This window comes from Palaemon carinicauda, chromosome 9 (genome assembly GCF_036898095.1).
Source record: "Palaemon carinicauda isolate YSFRI2023 chromosome 9, ASM3689809v2, whole genome shotgun sequence".
NCBI classification, from domain to species: Eukaryota; Metazoa; Arthropoda; class Malacostraca; order Decapoda; family Palaemonidae; genus Palaemon; species Palaemon carinicauda.
The window spans coordinates 121,011,389-121,031,388 of NC_090733.1; the positions used below are offsets into that span (position 1 = coordinate 121,011,389).

Sequence of the window (20,000 nt, forward strand, 5' to 3'; positions counted from 1 at the left end):
TGGGCGAAAGTTTTAGCGAAGTTGCCATAAGTTTAAAAAAATGAGTGTTTTATGTTCACTATAGAAAAACATGTCCGGTTAAGATTTCACACTGTCATAGAATATTAATAATTTATTTTTTATATATATTTCACGCTTTCTGCCAGTAAACATTTCTACGACACATTTTCGATTATTACCTCCTAATTATTTAATTATTTTTTTTTTCAGCTCTTTCTTATATGGCCCATATAAGAAAGAGCTAAAAAAAAATTAAATATTTAGAATTTTAGATAATTATTATTCACTTGGCACAGCAGCCTCAACAATGGTGACTTTAAAATGTCCTCAAAATTTATCAATAAAATTACTATATACCTTCATTAACGGTCTTCAATTTAAAGTTACAGTTTTGCGTTGTACAACTCTAGAATTACTTATTATCGAAAAAAATTCATACCTGGAGATGGTGGGCATCGATCCCCCTACCTCTCACATGCTAAGCGAGCGCTCTACCATCTGAACTACATCGCCTGATACTTCCTCCGACAGACCTCTCAGTTCATAACACACAGCGAGCGCTCTACCATCTGAACTACATCCCCTGATACTTCCTCCGACAGACCTCTCAGTTCATAACACACACTATAATTAATCAGTATTAAAAAATTACTACTTGGAGATGGGGGGCATCGATCCCCCTACCTCTCACATGCTAAGCGAGCGCTCTACCATCTGAGCTACATCCCCATATATTTCCTCCAACAGACCTCTCAGTTTATAACACACACCAGAATTAATCAGTATTAGAAAATTACTTCTTGGAGATAGGGGGCATCGATCCCCCTACCTCTCACATGCTAAGCGAGCGCTCTACCATCTGAGCTACATCCCATGATACTTCCTCCAACAGACTTTTCAGTTTATAACACACACACTATAATTAATCAGTATTAGAAAATTACTACTTGGAGATGGGGGGCATCGATCCCCCTACCTCTCACATGCTAAGCGAGCGCTCTACCATCTGAGCTACATCCCCTGATACTTCCTCCAACAGACTTTTCAGTTTATAACACACACACTATAATTAATCAGTATTAGAAAATTACTACTTGGAGATGGGGGTCATCGATCCCCCTACCTCTCACATGCTAAGCGAGCGCTCTACCATCTGAGCTACATACCCTGATTCTTCCTCCAACAGACTTCTCAGTTTATAACACACACACTATAATTAATCAGTATTAGAAAATTACTACTTGGAGATGGGGGGCATCGATCCCCCTACCTCTCACATGCTAAGCGAGCGCTCTAACATCTGAGCTACATCCCCTGATACTTCCTCCAAAAGACTTCTCAGTTTATAACTACTTCTTCTTCCCAGCTGGTTCCCATTTTTATATGGGGTCGCCTTTGCGGATGAGCCGTTTCCATCTTTTTCTATTCTGCGCTTCTGCCTCATCAATCCCCTTCTCCTGTAAGTCTCCTCTCACACAGTCCCTACATCTCTTTCTTGGTCTCCCTTTTCTTCTTCTTCCCTGAACCTCCATCTCCATAGTATGTCTCCCAACGTGGTCATCATCTCTCCTCATCAGGTGTCCATACCATCTCAGCCTCCCTTCCTGCACTTTCTTTGATATTTCCACCACCTTTGTCGAGCCCCTTATGTAGTCATTTTTTATCCGATCCTCTCTTGTCACCCCAGATATCCACCTAAGCATTCTCATTTCTGCCACATCCATCTTCTCCTCTGTCTTCCTCATGCTTGCTGTTTCCGTTCCATACAGCATTGCTGTTCTTACCACTGTCTTATGAAATTTTCCTTTCAACCTCAGTGGTATTCTTGTCACAAAGAACTCCTGAGGCTGCTCTCCAGTTATTCGAGCCTGCCTGTACCCGATGTTTAACTTCATCTTCCATACCTCCTCCAGCGTTAACAAAGGATCCCAAATACTTAAACTTATCATCTCTCTTTATCTGTTCTCCTCTCAGATGAATACTTTATCATCCCCCTCACTGGTGGTACACATATATTCTGTCTTAGATCTACTTATTCTCATTCCTCTGTCCTCCAGTACTTACCTCCACCTTTCCAATTTCATTTCCAGATCTTCTCTGCTCTCTGCGCACAGAACAATATCATCTGCATACATTATGTTCCATGGCACTGCCTCCCTTACCTCCTCTATTAAAATGTCCATCACTATGTTAAAGATAAATGGGCTCAGAGCTGACCCTTGGTGTAATCCTACTCTCACCTCAAAACCCTCTGTCTCCCCAGCGCTGCTCCTCACTTTAGTAAATACATTACGGTACATCTCTTGTATCCGTCAAACGTACTTCTCTGGCACCCTGCTCTCCCTCAGACTCCTCCATACCTCTTGTCTTGGGACTCGGTCTCTTGTCTTGGGACTCGGTCATAAGCCTTTTCAAGGTCAATGAATACCACATGCAGGTCTCTTTGCTTTTCCCGGAATTTCTCCATTAGTTGCCTCAAACAAAATACACCATCTGTTGTTCCCCTCCCCTTCATGAATCCCATCTGCTCTTTACTTATTTCTACTTCTTCTCTTAGTCTGGCATCTATCATCCTTTCCAGTATCTTCAAAGTGTGGGACATCAATTTAATACCTCTGTAATTCCCACACTCTTGGACATCCCCTTTCCCTTTGAAGATTGGGATCATTATACTCCCTCGCCACTCATTTGGTATCTTTTCCTGCTCAAAAATCTTTATTATGAGATCGTACAGTATATCCACTCCTTCATCTCCTAAGGCTTTCCATGCCTCCACAGGAATATATCTGGTCCAGTTGCCTTCCCATTCTTCATCTTCCTCAGTGCATTTATTACCTCTTGCCTAGAGAAACTTATTACCATGCCAAAATTCACCAGTCCATCCTCTCTTAATAATCTATCATTTTCTTCATTCAACAGCTGTTCAAAATATTCTTTCCATCTCTTTACAATATCTTCCTCCTTTCTAAGTACTACACCATCTTGATCTTTTATTTCTTTGATGTGTGTAATATCTTTGGTGCTCTTATTTCTAGTCTTCAATAGCTTGATCATCTTGTTTAATCCTTCCTTTGTCCCCTGCTCATTATACACATCATCATATGCTTTAGCTTTAGCTTGGGCTACTACCTTCTTCACCACCTTGTTTTTCTCTTTGAACCTCTCTCTGTCTTCCCCTGACTGTGACTCTTCCCATCTCTTCTTTGCCTCCTTCTTATCTTTTGACAACTTTCTCAATTTCTTCACTCCACCACCAACTCTCCTTTTCTTCCCGTATGATACCAGATGTCTCTCCTAGCAGCTCTTTCCCATGCCTTCTCATTACTGCTGCATTTCGTGTCCACCTTTCTTGAACATCTTCAATTCCTCTATCAATATCCTCCAAAACCCTTCTCTTAAACTCTCTCATCTTATCTCCTTCTCTCACTAGTTTGTACCATTTAATTTTCCATATCCCTTTAGATTTAGCTTTTCTTTCCCTTTTTAGGCGTAAGTCCATACATAGCAGTCTGTGTTGGGGGGCTACATGGTCACCTGGGATAACCTTGCAGTTCTTGACCTCCACCAGCTTTATCCTTTTATACAGGAAGTAGTCTATCTGGGAGCATCTTCCCCCACTCCTATAAGTTATTAGGTGTTCCCTTTTCTTCTTAAAGAATGTGTTTACTATTGCCATGTCAAATGACACAGCAAAGTCCACAACACACTCTCCTTCTGGGTTTCTCTCCCCAATTCCATGGCCCCCATGCACCCGACCAATTGCCTCATTCTCACTTCCAACATGGCCATTCAAATCTGCCCCCACTATGACCCTCTCCTGTTCTTCCAGTTCTTGCATTACTCCATCCATGTCTCTCCAGAAATTTCCCTTCTCCTCTTCTGTGCAACCAACTTGAGGTGCATATGCACTTATAATATTCAGAATCTCTCCTCCACAATCTTCAATCTAATGATACGGTCATTCTTTCTATGCACCTCTATCACCGCATTTTTCAGCTCACCAGACAGTACTATGCCAACTCCATTCCTACCTTGTTTATTTGCTCCGCTATAATATAGCTTATATCCTTCACCCAACTCTTTAGCTTTATTTCCCTTCCATCGCGTTTCCTGCACACACACAGCATCTACTCTCTTTTCCCTCATCAAGTCAGCCACTTCTCTACCTCTCCCAGTCATGGACCCAACATTAAGCTGACATATTCTGAGTCCAAAGTGAGCTCGTTTCTTTAGCTGCACCCGCTCCTGATGTAGTAGCCCTCACCTTATCACAGAGTTAGGGCGATGTCTCTGTGCAACGTTTACGGAGTACGCCCTAGCATTACCTCTTTCCCTATTTCTGCTCGTTCCATTTAATGTTTTGGCACAGGTTTTTACGGCCGGATGCCCTTCCTGACACCAACCCTCCCTATTTATCCGGGCTTGGGACCGGCACCCATTGGTGGCTAGGTTTTTTCAGTTTATAAACTTTGTTTTCTCAGTTTATAACACACAATATAATTAATCAGTATTAGAAAATTACTACTTGGAGATGGGGGGCATCGATCCCCCTACCTCTCACATGCTAAGCGAGCGCTCTACCATCTGAGCTACATCCCCTGATACTTCCTCCAACAGACTTTTCAGTTTATAACACACTCTATGATTAATCAGTATTAGAAAATGAGTACCTGGAGATGGGGGGCATCGATCCCCCTACCTCTCACATGCTAAGCGAGCGCTCTACCATCTGAGCTACATCCCCTGATACTTCCTCCATCAGACTTTTCAGTTTATAACACACACTATGATTAATCAGTATTAGAAAATGAGTACCTGGAGATGGGGGGCATCGATCCCCCTACCTCTCACATGCTAAGCGAGCGCTCTACCATCTGAGCTACATCCCCTGATACTTCCTCCAACAGACTTTTCAGTTTATAACACACACTATGATTAATCAGTATTAGAAAATGAGTACCTGGAGATGGGGGGCATCGATCCCCCTACCTCTCACATGCTAAGCGAGCGCTCTACCATCTTGAGCTACATCCCCTGATACTTCCTCCATCAGACTTTTCAGTTTATAACACACACTATGATTAATCAGTATTAGAAAATGAGTACCTGGAGATGGGGGGCATCGATCCCCTTACCTCTCACATGCTAAGCGAGCGCTCTACCATCTGAGCTACATCCCCTGATACTTCCTCCAACAGACTTTTCAGTTTATAACACACACACTATAATTAATCAGTATTAGAAAATTACTACCTGGAGATGGGGGGCATCGATCCCCCTACCTCTCACATGCTAAGCGAGCGCTCTACCATCTGAGCTACATCCCCTGATACTTCCTCCAACAAACTTTTCAGTTTATAACACACACTATAATTAATCAGTATTAGAAAATTACTACCTGGAGATGGGGGGCATCGATCCCCCTACCTCTCACATGCTAAGCGAGCGCTCTACCATCTGAGCTACATCCCCTGATACCGCAACAACGTAAAACCTATTTACTTTATGAGTGATCGGTTTGGTAATGATGCTCCCTAAAGATGTACGACACAGAGGACTTTATTTAAAATGCAACAGAGTAGCACAATTAAAATTGCATAAATCAAACGAGTGAATCATTACTTTTATGCCAGAGGGATACTAATGAACAGATGTAACGCATAAATGGATGAACATTACAAAAAAAGAGAGAGAAAAATATTCCTCCAATGTTATTATTGAAAGTTAAAATAGCGTGCAAGTCAAAACAGATATGACAGTACCATATATTGTGGAAATAATGTTGGATATATTTCTTATTTAAGAAAAAAAAAAATATCTGTTTATAAACGAAAGTGAGTAAAATAGGGTAGGCCTAATAGGTTACACATTCCACATACATTTACATATAATATGAGCACATACATAGGCACAGACATGTGTGTATGTGTCTAAGTCAACATTAGTGGATTTTTTCAAAATATATTTTTTAAGCATTTATTTGGCAGTTATTAATAGAATGGGATATCCTTAGAGATCAGCTGCATCATCTTCATGATAGTACGTCTTCTACCGAATGAGTATCACATCCTCTGTTACCCCGTAAAACATGCACAGTTTACAAGAATATAAATAAAAAGGGAATACATCCTGAATAACCTAAGTAAGACGTATGTGAAGACTTTGTTTTGGCAACACTGCTTGTTTTCTGTGCATAGGATAACCTAATTTCAACACAAGCCCGGCTAGCTCAGTCGGTAGAGCACGAGACTCTTAATCTCGGGGTCGTGGGTTCGAGCCCCACGTTGGGCGAATTGTTTTCTGGTAGCAAACTAAGATGAAAAGGTTTCCTGACCAGGTTGGACTTCGCAGTAATGGTGATGGTGATGATGTTTCGTCATGTGATGTGCAATATGGTGATGGTGATGATGTTTCGTCATGTGATGTGCAATATGGTGATGGAGGTGATGTTTCGTTATGTGATGTGCAATTCGTTTGATGTTCCTGTCTGGAGGACATAAAAGTGCACTTGTGAAAATATCTTGTATAATATTATTTAAATTGTGAAAGAATGCTGTATTTTCATGGAAAAGTAAATATTGACATATATATTTGAATTCCAGGCATTGCCTTGATTTTTTTCTTCATAAGAATACTGAAATTAAAATACTGTCTGGTGAATCTTTAGTTCTTTTATGATTGATACCATTTCGTCATATTGCAGTTTTATTTTTAACCTTTTCTTGGGTTTTCTAAATAATTCTCTCTCTCTCTCTCTCTCTCTCTCTCTCTCTCTCTCTCTCTCTCTCTCTCTCTCTCTCTCTCTCTCTCTCTCTGAGACTTGGTTAATCCCGAATGTTGTCGATTCACTCGTTGAATTTTCTAATTATATAATATATAGATGTGACAAAGGAAGAGGTGGAGGTTGCATTTACGTGAAAAATAATCTTTCTGTTAATATTTGTAATCTTAATGTTCAAAGAGTAGAGGGGGTAGAAGAGGTTTGGCTCTCTGTACAATCTCGTAAGCTACCTTCTGTTATCAATGGTTGCTTGTATAGACATCCGCATATGTACTAGGTGATCTAAATGATGATTTGATGTTAGGTTCAGCAAAGATGCATACTATTATAAGAGTCACCAAATTAAATCAAATGATTAATAAACCTACTAGAGTTAGCCCCATCTCATCCACACTACTAGACGTTTTAATGACTAACAAGCAGGAAAGTGTTCTTAACATCGAAGTAAATCCAAGTATTGTAGCTGACCATGAACATATTTCATTTATCACAGATATTAAGAAGCCAAAGCGTAAACCAGTCACGGTAACATCTAGGTATTTAGCATATTATTCTGCAGATTTGTTGTGCAATACATTGCTAGACCAAAACCTAATTTTAGATACAATCACGCACACTGATGACACAGATATTCAAACAGGAATTTTCATTGAAGTATATAATAGTGCCTTAGATAAATGAGCCCCATTAACCACGAGGGAAATAAGGAGGCCCAGTGCTCCTTAGATAGACGATGATCTCAAAAATAGTATGATTGAAAGGACAAAATGCAAGAAAGGCTTAAACAAAATAGACATGATGAAAATCTGAACAATGCGTATAAGGAAATGAAAAAAAACTCATCAATTCTAAGATGCGTACTGCCAAAGCTTATTAAAACAAAGACAAGATCAAGAAAAGTAAATCTTGTAAAGAAACATGGAAAATTATGAATAAAATTGTATCTACTAAAACAAGTAAAAAGATTGAATACGACAACCCAAAAGCTAGAGCAGATCAATTTAACCAATACTGTACTAATGAAGGAAAAATAACTTATGGTAAAACGCAGGAAATTCTACAAAAGTACGAAAATTAAGATATTAGAACCACTCAACCTAATTTTGGCAGTAATATAAAATTGTTTAGACCTCAACCAGTTACAGTAGAAACAATGATATTAACAGTTGAGAATTTGAATAATAGTAATGCTTACGGGGCGAATGGCATTCCTACTAGTTTTCTTAAAGATTCCCTTACAGTTATTGCATATTATATCACGGTTATCATGAATACATCGATTGTAACTGGGAAATATCCATCTATTTGGAAACAACCCCTCGTAGACCCTCTTCACAAGAAAGGAGACAAGGACGACCCTGGTAATTATAGACCCATTTCTATCCTTCCAGTAATATCGAAAGTAATAGAAAAGATTGTATGTAATCAGTTAATGGAACATCTAGAAAAAAGTAATTTGATTTCTAACACTCAGTATGGATTCCGTAATAGTTTATCAACAGAAACAGCTTTGATGAAATTAACATTTATAAAAATATTGAGGGAAAAAAAAAGTTTCCATATTAATTTTATGCGACCTATCAAAGGATTTGATAGTGTCAACCATGATGAATTGTTTAAATCTCTTATGGAACATTACATTGATACTTTCTGGTTTCAGGATTACTTGAAGGATAGAAGTCGGGTAGTTAGATTAGGAGACGTAAATTCTTGTATTGAAAAGGTTGAATTTGGGGTCCCACAGGGATCTGTCCTAAGCCCAATTCTGTTTTTAGTCTACGTTAATATGATTAAATACATAGAAAACTGCCTGCTAATTCAATATGCTGATGACACCCAAGTTCTATTGGCTGATCAAATAGAAAATCTAGATGGCTTGATTAAAAGGGCTGAACTAATATTGTTCAAAATTAAGAAACATTATCTAAGAGAAGGGATTAAATGCCACCAAAACACAGTGCATGTTTGTGGGTAGCTCACAGTATATTAGCAAAATTCCAGATGACATTGTAATAAAATGCGATGGTGATCAAGTAAAGATAAGTCAACACGTGAAAAATCTAGGTCTACACATACACAGGTATATGTCATTCAGTACTCCCATTGACGAGCTGAGTAGAAAAGTTAGTGGCATTCTATTGTATCTAAGTAGAGTAAAAGATTACTTTGTTGATACTACTCCGGCTTTGATTGTGGAAAGTCTGGTCTTGAGTGTAATAAACTACTGTATTGAGATATGGGGGGTAACTAATGATATGCACATGGAAAAAGCTAAAAAATCCAAAACTTTGCAGGTAGAGTAGCCGTTATTGGGGTGAAAAAAAAAAAACACGATCACATCACCCCAACTCTCCAGCAATTAAAGTGGATAAAATTAAAAGAAAGGTGTATGTACGATGTTTGTGTTTTTGTTTTTAAAAGTTTAAGAAAAGAATTTCCCAACGGGCTATAAACATTTCTTACAGTTGGTAATTGTAGGAATGCATTAACAAGACAGAATGAAAATCTATATGTAGACAGCTATCGAACGGATTTGGGTTCACGCTCATTGGCAATAAGGGGCCCAGCTTTCTGGAACAAACTACCTCTTGAAATAAGAAAATGTATAAATGTTAGTTCTGATTTATTCAAAAGGAAACTGCAGCAATATTTTTAAAATTTTACTTGAATGTATATATAGCCTAGATTTTTACAATGCAATTATTGTGAATTTCATGTAAATAATTTATTTTGTTATGTAGCAGAATAACCATTTTATAATGGAATAAATGTTTTTTACTTTTGACTCTCTCTCTCTCTCTCTCTCTCTCTCTCTCTCTCTCTCTCTCTCTCTCTCTCTCTCTCTCTCTCTCTCTCTCTCTCTCTCTCTCTCTAAGAAGCTAGTATTGATTAATTAATCTAGTTTTTTAAAATAGTTAATATTTCAAAGACATACAGTATACTGTAATATCCTCAAGTTTCCTAGATTCTGTACTTAAAGGAATTTTGACGAACAGTATAGATAAGATTTGTCAACATCAAATAGGTTCTTCTTGTTATTAAGAAGCTTTTTATCGTGTATTTTATTTACTTTTTAAATGTTGTTTTGGGAAAACAACAAAATATTCGTGTTGAAATAATCCATTAATGACAACTATCTTGAATATTTGACCTTTTTGTGTTCTGCATAGCCTACATAAAAATACACTAACAAACACACAGATAAGTGCATCATCTCTGTTTAGTTTACACATTTTCTTTAAGCTTTAACTGTGCGATTGATGTTGATGCTACAACACTTTCGCTCGCAATCATTGTATGGAGCTTGGCAAAAACCTTGAGCAAGAAAAGCCTAGTGTGATTCCAGTTTTACTCTCCAACAATTTTGTGTTGTATGAAACAGTCTACAGTAGAATTAATGTGTTAAAAAATTACTACCGGGAGATGGGGGTCATCGATCCCCCTACCTCTCACATGCTAAGCGAGCGCTCTACCATCTGAGCTACATAACCTGATACTTCATTAATGTAAAACCTATTTGCTTATGACTGATGGTTTTGGTAATGATGCTCCCTTATGCTTCTCAAATCGCGAAATTGAAGTTGACATGACGAACATTTTTGCTCGCGTGCAATAAATGGGGGTTGGCAAAAACTTCGATCAAGAAAAGCCTAGAGCTTTACTCTCCAATAATTTTGTCATATAAAACAGTCTAGAATTAATTATTATCCAAAAGTTACTACCTGGAGATGGGGGGCATCGATCCCCCTACCTCTCACATGCTAAGCGAGCGCTCTACCATCTGAGCTACATCCCCTGATACTTCATCAACGTAAAACCTTTTTGCTTATGACTGATGGTTTTGGTAATGATGCTCCTTAGATGATATACAACACCAGAGGACTCCACATAAAATTCAGAGTACCACAATTAAAATTACATTAATCAATTCACATAAAACACAGAGTACCACAATTAAAATTACATTAATCAAACCAATCAATCTTTATTCTTTTGCAAGTGTGTAAACAAGCAAGATGGCTGCTGTAAACAGGATGTGCTCTTGCTTGGTAATCTTGGGTCCAACAAGGTTCAAGAGATAATAAAAACCTTCTTTGTTCACTTTGTGGTAGTTTTAGAAGGCAGAATCATTCTCCAACGTCATTTCCCACCAAAGGTTTCTACAGATACCTTAGGCTTCTCTTCTCCTAAACCACCATAGAACCCACAAACATTTTTTGCTCCTCTTCAGTTCACTTAACATTTTGAGAATACTTGTTACTCCAACAGTCAGAAATTTTCTGGGTCCCTTTATAATGTCAGCTGATTGGTTTTGTTTACACTTTTTCCAGAAGCTATTGAAGTTGATGCTACAACACTTTCACTAGCGAGCATTGTATGGAGATTGGGGAAAACCTCGAGCAAGAAAAGCGTAGTGTGATTCCAGCTTTACTCTCCAACAATTTTGTGTTGCATAAAACAGTCTTGAATTAAATAGTATTAAAAAATTATTACTTGGAGATGGGGCCTTCGATCCCCCTACCTCTCATATGCTAAGTGAGCACTCTACCATCTGAGTTACATCCCCTGATACTTCATCAATGTAAAACCTATTTGCTTATGACACGAGATTGAAGTTTACGCTACATCACTTTCGCTTGTGAGCATTATATGGAGGTTGGCAAAAACTTCGAGCTAGAAAAGCCTAGTGTGATTCCAACTTTACTCCCCAACAATTTTGTGTTGTATAAAACTCTCTAGAATTAATTAGTATTCAAAAATTACTATCTGGAGATGGGAGCCATCGATCCCCCTACCTCTCACAGGCTAAGCGAGCGCTCTACCATCTGAGCTACATCCCCTGATACTTCCTCCAACAGACCTCTCAGTTTATAACAAACTCTACAATTAATCAGTATTAATAAATTACTATCTGGAGATGGGGGGCATCGATCCCCCTACCTCTCACATGCTAAGCGAGCGCTCTACCATCTGAGCTACATCCCCTGATACTTCCTCCAACAAACCTCTCAATTTATAATACACTAGAATTAATCAGTATTAATAAATGACTACCTGGAGATGGGGTGCATCGATCCCCCTACCTCTCACATGCTAAGCGAGCGCTCTATCATCTGAGCTACATCCCCTGATACTTCATCAGTGTAAAACATATTTGCTTACGGCTGTTGGTTTTGGTAATGATGCTCCCTAATATATATACACTAGAGGTCTTCACATAAAATACAATATAGTACCACAATTGAAATTACATAATTCAGACTAATCAATTTTTATTCTTATGCACAGGACTAACGAATAAATGGATGAACATGACAAAAAGAGAAGAAAATAGAAAAAAAACATCCTTCCCAGTTTATCATTGAAAGTCACAATGGTCGGCAAGTCAAAATGAAGATAATGTTAGATATATTTCTTTTTATTTGGAAAAAATTATCCGTGTATAAGTAGAACACAAACACACACATATAATTTTGGCAACACTACTTGTTTGCTCTGAATAGGTTAACAAAACTCTGCACCCAAGCCCGGCTAGCTCAGTCGGTAGAGCACGAGACTCTTAATCTCGGGGTCGTGGGTTCGAGCCCCACGTTGGGCGAATGTTTTCGTTAAATCGCCATATGATTTGAAAATAAGCAAGACAATTTTATTACTATTCCAAAAACGTTGGGAAAACTCCACGCTGACACAATCTAGTAATTCGAACTTTTTGCCCTTAAAAATTTTCAATTCCATATGTTCTCTTATTCACTTCCTTTGATTATTTAATGACTGATCTTATATTGGTGACAGTAAATGATAAGATTAAATATTCTGAATTTTCTAATATTCCTGCTTTATTCGCTTACAACAGCTGTAAGGTGACTGAGGGTGACTACAAGAGTCGTAAAATATGTAGGATAAAAAGACAAACTATGATTCATGATGGGGCTGCAATTTAAAATAACTACATGTTAACTCTCCAACAAATTCATATTTTATAACACTAACTAGAATTAATCAGTATTAATAAATGACTACCTGGAGATGGGGGTCATCAATCCCCCTACCTCTCACATGCTAAGCGAGCGCTCTACCATCTGAGCTACATCCCCTGATTTCAACAATGTAAAACCTATTTGGTTATGACTGGTGGTTTTGGTATTGATATATGTGTGTGTATGTGGTTCTATATATATAATTGGATTTTTCAAAGTATATTATGTTTGCGTTTATTTGGCCAATAATTAGTAAGATGGGTTAGAGTAAGAGATCAGAAACCTTATGTTCATCAACATCGTATCCTACTTTCTCTAACGACTGAAAATATTGTGTAAAATCTATCCCAGACCCTTTTACGAGTTCCTACATTCACATTATGTGGATTATGAATATGAAAAGGAGCACATTAAGAGTAATGTTAATGATACATGCAAGAAGACTTAGTTGTGGCAACACTGCTTTTCTTGCTTTGCATAGGGTAACAAAGCTCTGCAACCAAGCCCGGCTAGCTCAGTCGGTAGAGCACGAGACTCTTAATCTCGGGGTCGTGGGTTCGAGCCCCACGTTGGGCGGAATAATTTTGCCTATGGGAAAAGAGTTTATTATTGAGTGTTCTGTGTTTAGATATGAAACTTGTTTGGAAATCGCCGGATCTTCAAAATCGTGTTGAATCGAGTAATAGTTCATAAAATGGAGTTTTGACTTGTTATATGATTATATATACATATATATACACTGATGTGTACACTGATGTGTGTATATATAATATGTGCAATAAACTACAAAAAAAAATTGAAATATTCAGGGAATTCTGACCAGCTTTGTTTCTACGACATCTTATAAATTCTAGAGGATCTCATAAAGGTGCAAATGGTCAGAAGAATTCGTTCCATCTTTTTATTGTTTTATTGCATTGAAGCATCACTTATTGCTGCGAGTCTTCACACACCATACACACACGCGCACAATATATATATATATATATATATATATATATATTTATTTATTTATTTATTTATATATATACACATATTTGTATGTATATATGTGATGATTTTGCACATTTAAACGTGTTTTCCAAATCTATTTAAGCTATATATTGTACTCCGCCTTAAATTTGGATTATCCCTACCTCGGGATCAGAGACCCAAGACACTTCCCCCAATTTGAAAGGTAGCCTACAAAAGAACAAAACGTTTTCTTCTCTTCGTTCCTCCTGGCCTGACAAGGGATTCAGCATAGTTTGGTTGGTATTCCTAGAGTGCCACAGGCCACACCCCCCTGTTATCCACCACAAGAAAGCTTCACGTGCTGAATCCCATACTGCCGCTACCTCAGCGGTCATCAAGTGACCGGAGGAAGCAGCAAGGCATATTGGGACTGCACCACAATCGCTCGCCATTCATTCCTATTTCTGACATAGTTTTTTGTCTCACATCTATCTCCCTATCACCTAGAGCTTTCTTCTCTCCATCCATCACCCAAACCTTGGCCTTCCTCTTGTACTTCTCCCATCTCCTTCTTCTGCAGACAGTTATTTTCCACACACTCTACATGGGCAAACCACCTCAACACATTCATATCCACTCTAACTGCTAATTCATTTCTTACAACTGTTCTCACCCTCACTACTTCGTTCCTAACTCTATCTAAGAGAGATACACCAGCCATACTCCTCAGACATTTAATTTTGAACACGTTCAATTTTTGTCTCTGTCACTTTATCCCCCACAACTCTAATCCATACATCACTGTTGGTACAATCAATTACTTATACAAAACTCTCTCTACATTCATTGCTAACCGTTTATTCTTAACCACTCCCTTCATTGCTACCAACACTTTGCATCCTTTATTCCCTACCTGACGTACATCTGCTTCCACTCCACCATTTGCAGCGACAACAGATCCCAAGTACTTAAGCTGATCTACTTCCCCAAGTAACTCTCCATTCAACTTAACATTCAATCTATAATCTCATAACATTACTCTTACCCACTTTAACTCTCAACTTCCTTCTGTCACATACCTTCCCAAACTCTGCCACTAATCGACCCAGCTTCTCTGAGTCTGCAACCAATACAGTATCATTTGCAAACAGTAATCGATTCACCTCCCACTCATGACCATTCTAATTTATCAGTTTCCATCCTCGACCAAGCACTCGAGCATTCACCTCTCTTACAACTCTTTCAATAAACAAATTGAATAACCATGGCAACATCACACACTCCTGTCTCAGCCCCGCTTGCTGGAAACCGCTCACTTACTTCATTTCCTATCCTAACACGTGCATTACTGCTTATGTGTAAACTCTTCACTGCTTGCAACAACCTTCCACTAATTCCATATAACCTCATCACACTCCACATCACTTCCATATCAACTCTGTTATAAGTTTGCTCCAGACCCTTAAATGCAACATATACAGTACCTGCTTACCTCTTGCTAAGTATTTCTCACATATCTGCTAGCTGTAAAAATCTGTTCCTTAAATCCCCTACTTCTCCTTACACCACCCTTAATTTCTAAGATTTTATCTTTAATCTTATTGATTAATACTCTTCCATACACTTTTCTAACCACGCTCAACAAACTAATACCCTTAGACTTCCAACATGAATGCACATCCACCTTCCCTGTGTATAGCTGAACAATACATGCACAAACCCAGTCCACTGGTACCATTGACAACATAAAACATATTAAGCAATCTCAACCATTCAAGTACAGTTTCGCCCCCTTCCTTTAACATCTCAGCCCTCACACCATCCATACTAGGGGCTTTTCATGCTCTAGTTTCATCTAGTGCTCTCTTCTATTCCTATCTCGTAATATCTCTCTCTCTCTCACCTCACATCACTGGCACCTCAACACCTGCAACAGCAATTATATATTTACATATGCAGTTTCCTGTGTATAAAAAAAATCAGCAACTGGTATGAACTGGTTGGGGCAGTATATATATTAGTATGGTATGTGATGTATGAAGGATTGAAAGGGTGAAAAGTATGGAGCTATATAGGTAGGTGAAGGATGGATCAGTATTTTGAGCTGGTTCGGATTGGTTCGGTTTTGTTGAATGCATTACCTTAGGTTAATGAATATTGCCTATTTCAGAAAGTTTATGAAGTAAGAAGTGGATGTATGATGCGAAAGAAGTATTGAAATCCAGGGGTGAAATGTGCAGATTGCATAGCGTAGGGATTGACGCCCTGCTGTTGATACGTTATGTGTAGTTACATGAAACGATTTTTAATATAAATTTGGGGTCACAGGAGACTTAATCACAATACACACTGTGTAAGGAGTATCTGCTTTATCTTTATATGCATTTAGCTTTTTTCACATCAGCATTACATTTTTTTTTTTACATTTTATTATATATATATATATATATACATATATAATCATTATAACTTGATTATCATTCAGGAGAAACCTTAAATATTTTAGTTCTTTTTTTATTAATTTCCTGTGAGTTCAGTTTTTCTTGTTCACTTTATTTGTAGTTTTTCTTGCATATCATTATCAAAGTTAAACTGTCATTCCATGTAACTTGTGAACATGATCTTTTGCTATCATTGTTATTGATGTTGAGGTTTTAAGCATAAGAAAAGCTGCAATAGAACTGTAAAGCGCCAAGCATCATTTCAAATTTTTTATTATCGGCAATACAAGTGTCTGCTTGTGAGTTTCCTCTTTATTTACGTGTTCTGATCTCTACTTTCCCCCTTTCATTTCGCATATAAGGCAGAGGCTCTGTTTTGTGGAAGAGGCATTTGTAAGCTTATAATCCCCTTAGGATTGTTCGGTTGAAATGCTCTTTTAACAGAATTTAGGGTAAAATAATAATCTGAAGTAATTGTAGGGCTTTTGACCTGGGTTTAATACTGGCATTCCTACCAGGTTTTATTTATTTTTGTCTAAGCCTTTCTGGGGCTATTGTGCTGATGGTTGCATTTAGTTTTCTGATTTTCCTATGCGAACTTGGTTTTATTTGAATTATAATGATTAACTTTGAATAGAGATGTTCATTTGTATGCACTTTGTAGTGGTCATTCTTGATGTGTGATCCCAACGTATATTGTGAAAACACTGCTTGAATAAAGTGAGAGTTATGATTTTTCATTGAGTAATTTGGAGAAATGATAATATTTCATAACCTTTTGATAAAATCTAAATGTAACCATTCTAGAGAAATAGTTTTACAAATTAATTATTTTTTACAGATATATCTGTTGAGTAAAATCTGTTGGATATTGCTTTGCGTTTCTCTGAAGCTTGAAAAGAAAATAAGAAAGTATATGGAAATAAATTGTAGTTGTAACAGCACAGTTGCGTTGCTTTTATTTTATTTGAGGACGTTTTCCAAGCCCGGCTAGCTCAGTCGGTAGAGCACGAGACTCTTAATCTCGGGGTCGTGGGTTCGAGCCCCACGTTGGGCGAACATTTTGTATTTGGAAAAAGCTTAAGACCAGTGTACTTTTCTGAACATAAACTTCTACCCGACAGCAGGTAAACGAGATTGATGGGTTGCAGTCAAGGGAAAGAAAGGCATTGGATAAACTATTTCATCCAAATTACGTCTCACACGTGTACACACTTATGCATACAAACACTTAATTTGCACATACACAAACAATCACACATTATGTAAATATACTTTTGCTATACTTTACTTAATTCTCTGGCACCGACGGGATGCATAGGGCCTCAATGAATTCACGCCACACGTCTCTCTCTGTTGTGCCATCTCTCAGAGCTCAACTCAATTCTCAGATTCAACCTCCCTTGGTATTGTCATCAGCCACGTTTCTTTTTTTTCTTTTTTATCCATCTTGAAGTATATTAATTTTAACCATGTTACCTACTAAAGTTTTCGTTTTTCTCTATCTTGTATTCTAGTTCGATGGTGATCAGATTATGATCTGAAATATCAAAACTTGATTTTTCTCATCTATATTCATTTCCCTAAAGTCTTTGTGCGTTTCCTTACTTACTAGCACTTAGGTTATTAAGCTTTTTTGTTGCCATGTTTCCCAAGTGTTCACCCCTTTACAATTTAAATCTTCTTTTAGGAAGACCAACTAACTCCTAATCATTCATTCAATCTAAATTATTTTCCCCAGTCCTATCTAACTTTTGGTAGTCTCAAAATCACACTTGCTCGTTAAAGTCACCTAGTATTAATACTACGATTTCATTTAGGTTTCTCATAATTTTTTTTTTCTTCACATTCTTGCCTCTTTTTATTCTCTATTTTGACGTCTTCGGAAATGACAGTTGAAAAGTTAACTAACAATAATTTAAAGGTATGATTGTATGCACTACCGTTAACATACATTATTTCCTTATTTTTAATTTCTATCTTTTCTGTTTCTATGATATCACTATTTCTGTATAGTATCATTAAACTCCATCCGTTTTTATCATTTATATTCCTCGTTTTCTACTATGCTAGCACCTTAAGTTTGATCCCTCTATCTGTTGTTGCCTTTCTGTCTAGCAAGAAAGGTGTATATCTACTGCAGTATTCAATTCCTCAGCTTTCATCATTTTTTGTTTAGTTAAGCCTCGTTTATGTAACAAATGGGTCCTCAAATTTTCTTCTTTATGGTTATGTTTTTTCTCTTTCCGTATAACCCTAGAGAAAATGCTATTTTCCTTTATCTATCATTCATCTTCACTATTTTCTTTCTTTGTATGTAGTTCTTTAATTGTCGCCTCTATGTTTTCTTAATCTAAATGTTGGGTCTGGAGCTATTAAGATTACACTCCCCTTACTTTCTGATAATTCCATCTATTCGTTGCCTTAACGATTATTGCCCATTTTTTTAGCCTCGGTCTGCTTCTTTGAATTCAGTCGGTTTGGCTACCTGTTTTTGTGACCAAATGGTGGAATCACACTAGTAATTTCTTGTCCGAGGTTTTCGCCAACCTTCAGCCGATGATAGCGAGCGAAAGTGTTGTAGCCAATTCTATAGACCTTGGTTATAGCGTCACACTACGATCTCGCAGTTCGAGTAGCAAATAAGAAAAAGTTAAGCGAAACCGATCAGCTGTTATCGTCATGGCACCCAGAAATTTTCCAACTGTTGCAGTAATATATATTATCGGTATATTACGTGAATTGACGAATTCTACAACTACCACAGGATGAACAAAGCAGATTTTGATTATCTCTTGAGGCTTGTTGGACTCCGGATTGCCAAGCCAGAGCACGTTCTATCGGCAGCCGCCATCTTGTGTGTTTACATCTGACGTCATGCCCAGGACCCACTGGCCATGCCTGCGGTTTATGCGAGCTGCTTCCCGTCCAGTCGAGAAGCCAATTGCTGCCAATGTCGCGAGCAACAACCGCTCGTGCTTTCCATTTTCGGCAGCAATTGGCGAAAAAAAGCCCATTGGGTTTTCAGCTTAATCCCATATTGGTGGCCAATCTCCAGCGCCTCTAAATGGGGTATCCGAAAATGAATCTCTCTCTCTCTCTCTCTCTCTCTCTCTCTCTCTCTCTCTCTCTCTCTCTCTCTCTCTCTCTCTCTCTCTCTCTCTCTCTCTCTCTCTCTCTCTCTTTTCCAACACAAATGGAAACTTTAACGATCATCTGAGAAAGATGGCACAGGAGCCTGAAAGGAGATGGAGAGATAGAGTACAGGCTTCTTTCTGTTATGAAAGCCGAAGTTTACATAATTTGGGATAGTATTCTCGAAAGAGTAGTTAATGAGAAAACTTCCCCCATTGGCCGCAGCAGCCTTCCCCATTTGAAATACAAAAATGTAACCAAGTATTTTGTTTGCAAACTTCTCAAGTAGATGGAAAGGCTGTATAAGAACGAGGAGGCCAAAATATGTAAGTGTACCAGTATTAAAATCTTCTCATATAAGTAAATGTAAAAAGTTCTTTGAATAAAATATGATTAGTCTGACACGCTAAATCTGTTAATCCGTAGATATTAAGCTGGTCTTTAAGGTACGATGTCTGATTTATATATATATATATATATATATATATATATATATAGAGAGAGAGAGAGAGAGAGAGAGAGAGAGAGAGAGAGAGAGAGAGAGAGAGAGAGAGAGATAAACTTCTCTCGCCCCATTCGGTCTGGTTTCACTGTAGTAGAATTAGTGAATACGGTAATTTTTTCCAAGTTTAGGTGTACAAGATTTGCCTCTTAACAATTGTGAGCAATTGTTAGGATAGTTAAATATACACATGGAATAAAGGAGTATTT

General features: G+C 37.8%; 1 long non-coding RNA gene and 14 other non-coding genes across 15 annotated transcripts in view; 6 read left to right on the forward strand and 9 right to left on the reverse strand.

The window, feature by feature from the left end:
- The window catches only part of TRNAK-CUU (transfer RNA lysine (anticodon CUU)), a 73-nt gene extending 67 nt beyond the window's left edge, over positions 1–6 (forward strand). Inside the window, exon 1 of the tRNA in view lies at positions 1–6. This exon is cut by the window's left edge and continues 67 nt beyond it. This is a non-coding gene — a tRNA (tRNA-Lys).
- LOC137646861 (uncharacterized) overlaps positions 1–20,000 on the forward strand; it is a 483,899-nt gene that overhangs the window by 75,724 nt on the left and 388,175 nt on the right. The gene's annotated exons all lie outside the window — the stretch shown is intronic.
- Positions 657–729, reverse strand: TRNAA-AGC (transfer RNA alanine (anticodon AGC)). Its single transcript has one exon. It is a non-coding gene; the product is annotated as a tRNA-Ala (tRNA).
- TRNAA-AGC (transfer RNA alanine (anticodon AGC)) lies at positions 949–1,021 on the reverse strand. Its single transcript has one exon. It is a non-coding gene; the product is annotated as a tRNA-Ala (tRNA).
- Positions 4,527–4,599, reverse strand: TRNAA-AGC (transfer RNA alanine (anticodon AGC)). Its single transcript has one exon. It is a non-coding gene; the product is annotated as a tRNA-Ala (tRNA).
- Positions 4,672–4,744, reverse strand: TRNAA-AGC (transfer RNA alanine (anticodon AGC)). Its single transcript has one exon. It is a non-coding gene; the product is annotated as a tRNA-Ala (tRNA).
- On the reverse strand, positions 4,817–4,889 carry TRNAA-AGC (transfer RNA alanine (anticodon AGC)). The gene has a single exon. It is a non-coding gene; the product is annotated as a tRNA-Ala (tRNA).
- Positions 5,255–5,327, reverse strand: TRNAA-AGC (transfer RNA alanine (anticodon AGC)). The gene has a single exon. It is a non-coding gene; the product is annotated as a tRNA-Ala (tRNA).
- On the reverse strand, positions 5,400–5,472 carry TRNAA-AGC (transfer RNA alanine (anticodon AGC)). The gene has a single exon. It is a non-coding gene; the product is annotated as a tRNA-Ala (tRNA).
- On the forward strand, positions 6,219–6,291 carry TRNAK-CUU (transfer RNA lysine (anticodon CUU)). Its single transcript has one exon. It is a non-coding gene; the product is annotated as a tRNA-Lys (tRNA).
- TRNAA-AGC (transfer RNA alanine (anticodon AGC)) lies at positions 10,505–10,577 on the reverse strand. Its single transcript has one exon. It is a non-coding gene; the product is annotated as a tRNA-Ala (tRNA).
- On the reverse strand, positions 11,695–11,767 carry TRNAA-AGC (transfer RNA alanine (anticodon AGC)). The gene has a single exon. It is a non-coding gene; the product is annotated as a tRNA-Ala (tRNA).
- TRNAK-CUU (transfer RNA lysine (anticodon CUU)) lies at positions 12,308–12,380 on the forward strand. The gene has a single exon. It is a non-coding gene; the product is annotated as a tRNA-Lys (tRNA).
- On the forward strand, positions 13,263–13,335 carry TRNAK-CUU (transfer RNA lysine (anticodon CUU)). The gene has a single exon. It is a non-coding gene; the product is annotated as a tRNA-Lys (tRNA).
- TRNAK-CUU (transfer RNA lysine (anticodon CUU)) lies at positions 17,139–17,211 on the forward strand. Its single transcript has one exon. It is a non-coding gene; the product is annotated as a tRNA-Lys (tRNA).